The sequence below is a fragment of the Puma concolor genome, chromosome D2 (genome assembly GCF_028749965.1).
Source record: "Puma concolor isolate L17-30 chromosome D2, mPumCon1.1.hap2, whole genome shotgun sequence".
Taxonomy (NCBI): Eukaryota; Metazoa; Chordata; class Mammalia; order Carnivora; family Felidae; genus Puma; species Puma concolor.
The window spans coordinates 22,570,577-22,577,595 of record NC_141677.1 but is presented as its reverse complement, the minus strand read 5'-3'; the positions used below and the strand labels follow the sequence as shown (position 1 = coordinate 22,577,595).

At 39.2% G+C, this 7,019-nt stretch overlaps 1 pseudogene; it reads right to left on the bottom strand.

The window, feature by feature from the left end:
- Positions 1–248: 248 nt before the first annotated feature.
- LOC112854607 (small ribosomal subunit protein RACK1 pseudogene) lies at positions 249–1,203 on the bottom strand (annotated as a pseudogene).
- Between the last annotated feature and the right edge of the window lie 5,816 nt (positions 1,204–7,019).

Sequence of the window (7,019 nt, the reverse complement as noted above, 5' to 3'; positions counted from 1 at the left end):
TTTTAGTTAAGGTTTTTGCCAATTTTATTTCAATGTAGTTTGTGTAGTCATTTCCTAGAAATTATATGACCTTCCAGGATCTTTTTAGATTTTTTTTTACATTTTGTTACAAGGGGAAAAATAAAATAAAAAAATAAAATAAAATAAAAATAAAAGGCCACATTTAATTCTACCTTCCTAAAATAAGTATTTCCTTCCAGTTTGCATCTAATGTATTTTTTTTAAGTCAGAAAACCAATTTTTTCTTTCTAAAGCTCAGCCATATATTTCCAGTGGGTGCCGATGGTCACTTACCACATGCACACCAGGTTGTCCATGTAGCAGGCAAACAAAGTCTGTCCATCAACAGACCAGGCCGGAGAGGTACACTGGGATGGCTCAGTCTTGCTGCTAGTATTGATAACTTCCTGCTTCAGTTCGTCTACAATTACCTTGCCTTCTAAGTCCCAGATCTTGATTCTGGGGCCTGTGGCAACATAGAGCCAATATTAGTTAGGATTGAAGCACAGGGCATTGATGATGTCCCCACCATCTAGAGTATAGAGGTCCTACAGCATGGACTTGGCCATCCTTGCTTCTAAGAAGCACAGAGGGATCCATCTGGAGAGACAATCACAGTGTTCAGGTAGCCCATGTGGCCAGTGTGATTGGTCTTCAGTTTGCGGTTTGCTTGGTTCCATACCTTGACCAGATTGTCCCAGCCACAGAAGACAATGATGGGATTGCTTCTATTGGATGTAAAGCAGACGCAAGACACCCACTCCAAATGGCTCTCATCCTGGACAGTGTATTTGCATACACCCAGAGTATTCCACTGCTTGATGGTTTTATCTCAGAAGCCAGAGACTTCTGGGTTGCCAGAAGAGAAGGCCCCACTCAGCACATCCTTGTGTGGCCTACAAATCTGTGTGTGGTGGTACACACTGTGAGGTCCCAAAGCCAAAGTGTTCTATGCCAGGAGCCTGAGAGGGCAAACTGCCCATCTGAGGGTATGACCACATTACTAACAAAGTGGGAATGACCCTAAAGAACATGCTGTGGGATGCCCTAGTTAGTTTCATCCCTGGTCAGCTTCCACATGATAATGGCCTTATCTCAAGAGGCAGATAGTATCATGTCCGGGAACTGGGAAGTGGTGGCAATCTGGGTCATCCAGCCATTGTGGCCCTTGAGGATGCCACGAAATGTCATCTGCTCAGTCATGGAGGCAGCAAGTGCAGGTGTCTCCACAATGATGAAGATGAAGTGGGATGGCTCAGCATGGGGCCCTGCTGAGGAAGAGAGAACTGCATCTAATGTATTTGTGTTATCCACATGTGAAATCCCAGTAATACAATTGTCTTTTTGCTTTTTTACTTATATTGAAAAATAAAAGCTTTTCTCCACATATGATCTTCATAAATATAATTTAATAGATGTATATGTAATATAAGTATAAAAATATAATTTAATAATTCTACTCCTTCTAACAGATGTATAATTTACATGATATTCATAATTTATATTATCTAATTGTTCGGTATTTTAATTTTTTCCCAATGGAAAGTGGAATTATTGGGTCAAAAGTCTATGAACAGCTCTTCCTTCATATTATGCAAAATCCATTCTCAAAAGTATAATTCCAAGTCACTCCACTGGCCAAGTGTGGATGTTTGGCCAAGTGTGGATGCGTATTGATGTTTCACTTATTATGCAACATGTCCTGGCTTCAATATTATCTTCTTATTTTTTTCTTCTTATATAACAGATATTACATGTTACCTTTTAGTATAGATCATATAAATTAAAATCTAAATTTCAGAAAGAATAACTAAGTCTTAAGAGAGGAGGCTAAAATGAAAGATTGCAAGTATGTAAGTTTCTTATTTCTAAATGTTTTTAAAGTTAGCATTATTAATGTATACTATTTATAATCCTTTCCCATCTTCTAGACACTGTAACTTACAGAGAAGAATGTAATCTTGCATGGGCATGCTATTACCAGTAAATACTCTGGTTTCACGGAGCATTAAAACAAATATGCAAATCCATCATTTTGTACCCCACCAAAAAATGGATATACCCTGTAAAAGACAAAACTATAAGGATAAAAGTCAGAGAAGGCAAAATATAGAGATTTCTTTTGAGAAGTTTTACAGTCACAAAGAAGAGGAATTAAAATTTATGAACCAATATCTTTCAAAAATATCTCATGTTTTTCTGACATTTGATGTATCTTGCTTCCCTTTTCCAAGGTCTGAATCTTTCCTTAAGACAAGTATCCAAGCTGTAAATCTCCAGGGTGCTTTACTTAGGAAGCAGCAACAGGCTGAAGTGGGCTATGTGGCCATTGATGTGGACGCTGGAACCATCTTTAAGTCTGAAATTTAGCCAAGAATGAGGAGTAGCTCTGGGCTCAACTTGGGACAATGAAGACTGAAATGACAGACATTTAAACAGTTGTGGTCAGACTGCAAAGACCAGCAGTCCTAAAATAGATAGGATGCAAAGTTGACAGACTACAACTCTTTGCTTGTTTATCAGAGAAATGTATGTAGTCTTCATAAAAGCAATGGAATGGCACCACATATCTAGTTATATGATGATCATATTCCAAATGCCATACTCTAAGCTCTTGGATTTACAAGTCACCCCTATGTTTTTGTTGTTAAGTACATATAACAGCAAAAAAGCAGGCTAAAAAAAAGGCCCATTTCTAACCCAAGTTAATCTACAAGAATATTGAAAGGCAAATATATTGTTTAGTGCAAATATATTGAAGTGTTTAGTGCATTCAACCCTTCATTCATTCGAGTTTTTACTGAGTACCTATTAAGCTTTAGAAATGCAGTGATGATTGTTTAACATAGTGTTGGAAGTTCTAGCATCAGCAATCAGACAACAAAAGGAAATCAAATGCATCAAAATTGGCAAAGATGAAGTTAAGCTTTCACTTTTTGCAGATGACATGATATTATACATGGAAAATCCGATAGACTCCACCAGAAGTCTGCTAGAACTGATGCATGAATATAGCAAAGTTGCAGGATACAAAATCAATGTACAGAAATCAGTTGCATTCTTATACACTAACAATGAAGCAACAGAAAGACAAATAAAGAAACTGATCCCATTCACAATTGCACCAAGAAGCATAAAATACCTAGGAATAACTCTAACCAAAGATGTAAAAGATCTGTATGCTGAAAACTATAGAAAGCTCATGAAGGAAATTGAAGAAGATATAAAGAAATGGAAAAACATTCTGTGCTCATGGATTGGAAGAATAAATATTGTCAAAATGTCAATACTACCCAAAGCTATCTACACATTCAATGCAATCCCAATCAAAATTGCACCAGCATTCTTCTCAAAACTAGAACAAGCAATCCTAAAATTCATATGGAACCACAAAAGGCCCCGAATAGCCAAAGGAATTTTGAAGAAGAAGACCAAAGCAGGAGGCATCACAATCCCAGACTTTAGCCTCTACTACAAAGCTGTAATCATCAAGACAGCATGGTATTGGCACAAAAACAGACACATAGACCAATGGAATAGAATAGAAACCCCAGAACTAGACCCACAAATGTATGGCCAACTCATCTTTGACAAAGCAGGAAAGAATATCCAATGGAAAAAAGACCGCCTCTTTAACAAATGGTGCTGGGAGAACTGGACAGCAACATGCAGAAGGTTGAAACTAGACCACTTTCTCACACCATTCACAAAAATAAACTCCAAATGGATAAAGGACCTGCATGTGAGACAGGAAACCATCAAAACCCTAGAGGAGAAAGCAGGAAAAGACCTCTCTGACCTCAGCCGTAGCAATCTCTTACTCGACACATCCCCAAAGGCAAGGGAATTAAAAGCAAAAGTGAATTACTGGGACCTTATGAAGATAAAAAGCTTCTGCACAGCAAAGGAAACAACCAACAAAACTAAAAGGCAACCAACGGAATGGGAAAAGATATTTGCAAATGACATATCGGACAAAGGGCTAGTATCCAAAATCTATAAAGAGCTCACCAAACTCCACACCCGAAAAACAAATAATCCAGTGAAGAAATGGGCAGAAAACATGAATAGACATTTCTCTAAAGAAGACATCCAGATGGCCAACAGGCACATGAAAAGATGCTCAACGTCACTCCTCATCAGGGAAATACAAATCAAAACCACACTCAGGTATCACCTCACACCAGTCAGAGTGGTCAAAATGAACAAATCAGGAGGCTATAGATGCTGGAGAGGATGTGGAGAAACGGGAACCCTCTTGCATTGTTGGTGGGAATGCAAATTGGTGCAGCCACTCTGAAAACAGTGTGGAGGTTCCTCAGAAAATTAAAAATAGACCTACCCTATGACCCAGCAATAGCACTGCTAGGAACTTACCCAAGGGATACAGGAGTACTGATGCATAGGGGCACTTGTACCCCAATGTTTATAGCAGCACTCTCAACAATAGCCAAATGATGGAAAGAGCCTAAATGTCCATCAACTGATGAATGGATAAAGAAATTGTGGTTTATATACACAATGGAGTACTATGTGGCAATGAGAAAGAATGAAATATGGCCCTTTGTAGCAACATGGATGGAACTGGAGAGTGTGATGCTAAGTGAAATAAGCCATACAGAGAAAGACAGATACCATATGTTTTCACTCTTATGTGGATCCTGAGAAACTTAACAGGAACCCATGGGGGAGGGGAAGGAAAAAAAAAAAAAGTTAGAGTGGAAGAGAGCCAAAGCATAAGAGACTCTTAAAAACTGAGAACAAACTGAGGGTTGATGGGGGTGGGAGGGAGGGTAGGGTGGGTGATGGGTATTGAGGAGGGCACCTTTTGGGATGAGCACTGGGTGTTGTATGGAAACCAATTTGACAATAAACTTCATATATTGAAATAAATAAATAAATAAATAAATAAATAATAAATAAATAAAGACTGCTTTCCAAGTTAAAAAAAAAAAAAAAAGAAATTCAGTGATGAATAAAGGTCTTTGCCCTCTGGAAACATACACTTTCAGAGGTGGAACAAAAGCGAGAAGACAAATATAATGATTATAATTAACTAAACTAATAAGTATAATTTATGTAACAGAAGATTGTGTGAAGTTCCTGAAGATCACATAAGGAACTGAAATGGAGGGTGATGAAGTTGAGGAGGTGAGAAGATCTTAAACAAGATGGCTCTTTGCACTTTACAGCACCTATCATTTCAAAGACTTATGCCTGTCCTCCCTTCTTCCTCTGGTCTCTATCAGCCTCCAGCTGCTGCAACGTCCCCACTCCATATGCACGTACAGTACAGTCACACATATACACTCCCCTTTTCTGATGACCTCAAGACATGGCTCAGTATTATGAGATTAGAAAATCCTACTTTAAAATTGTTTTTTCAACGTTTATTTATTTTTGGGACAGAGAGAGACAGAGCATGAACGGGGGAGGGGCAGAGAGAGAGGGAGACACAGAATCAGAAACAGGCTCCAGGCTCTGAGCTGTCAGCACAGAGCCCTATGCGGGGCTCAAACTCACAAACCACAAGATCATGACTTGAGCTGAAGTTGGACACTTAACCAACTGAGCCACCCAGCTGCCCCAGAAAATCCTACTTTAAAGACATTGCAAGGATGCCTGCTGGGTGACTCACTCAGTTGGGCAACTGACCCTTGACTTCGGCTCAGGTCACAATCTCACAGACTGTGAATTCGAGCCCCGTGTTGGGCTCTGTGCTGACTGACAGTGCAGAGCCTGTTTGAGATTCTCTTTCTCTGTGCCCCTCCCCTTCTCATGCCCCCTCTGTCTCTCTCAAAATAAATAAATAAATTTTAAAAAAAGAAAGAAACTGCAGGCTATAGGTACTCCTAGTGGCCCCAAATGATACTTGATTATTGGAACTTCAGCTTGACAGGTTTTTTTTTTCCAATCACCATTATAATCTCTCATAGCACATTCACCAAAAAACCATGGGACAAAGAACATTTGAGAGAAAGAGTAGCTGGCTTTTAAAACAAAGAGAGAAAAACTTGTGAGTAGGAAAGGAGCCTCAGCACTCACAAGGCCCTTGTCTACAGCACCACCATTTATACTCACTGTCTTCCATTGAAAGTCCCTATCAGTTCACTACCAACCTGGACAGTGTGGAATTTGACTCTCCTGAGGTTAAAAGTACCTTAAGTCTACTGCAAGTCTCTGGGAGAAGGTTCAGGAAACCCAGCAATGGGGATCACACCAACTAAATATATCTCACCTGGGATAGAAGGGTGAGGAGGAGTGGCAAGTTCCAGGCTTTGACTCCCACACACTCCCACCTGTGTGCTTGATTAATGAGTGAAGGCAGGCATACATTAATGACCAGCATGGCCTTCTTGTCTTAAATGAAAACCAAGAGTCATGGTGTAGTTCTGTAACTCTGCCCCAAGGCACAGGTCTTCGTATTTTTTACTTTTGGCAAAACTTCAGATAAAATGAAGTCATAGAAAAGAGCTCAAAGATGCCATAGAATCTTGCTGAATCTTTCTGGCCACAGCTTAAAGAGATACACATGAGGTCTCCTTAATTGGACTCACTTGGTATAATTTAATCTTAGGGAGGAAGCAAATGAATAACAGGTTCAGTTTTTTTAAATACTATGCAGTCACCAAGAAAGAACTGCAGTTGAATTTAATCCCATTAATTACCTGGAGGGCTTGTTAAAAGTAAGATTTATCCAGAATCCTTGGATTCTTATATGGTCTGGTAAATCCACTGATATACGGGCACAAAAACCATGTCTTCACTCAAAGAAATAAATGCCAAAGTGTGATATTTGGGGCTTTAGCATTTAGTTGGAGAGGTCCTAATGACAGCCTCTGACCTCACATCTAGACAGGTTTTTTTTATTAAATCTATGTAAGATTAGCACTGCTGGTTGAGAGGTTTCATTACGCAGCTGCCACTGATATCAACATTTATTGGTCTTTTGTAGGCTATGTATAGATTCTGAGTTGGTTTATAGACCACTAAAAGACCAAACACTAATTTATAGCAGC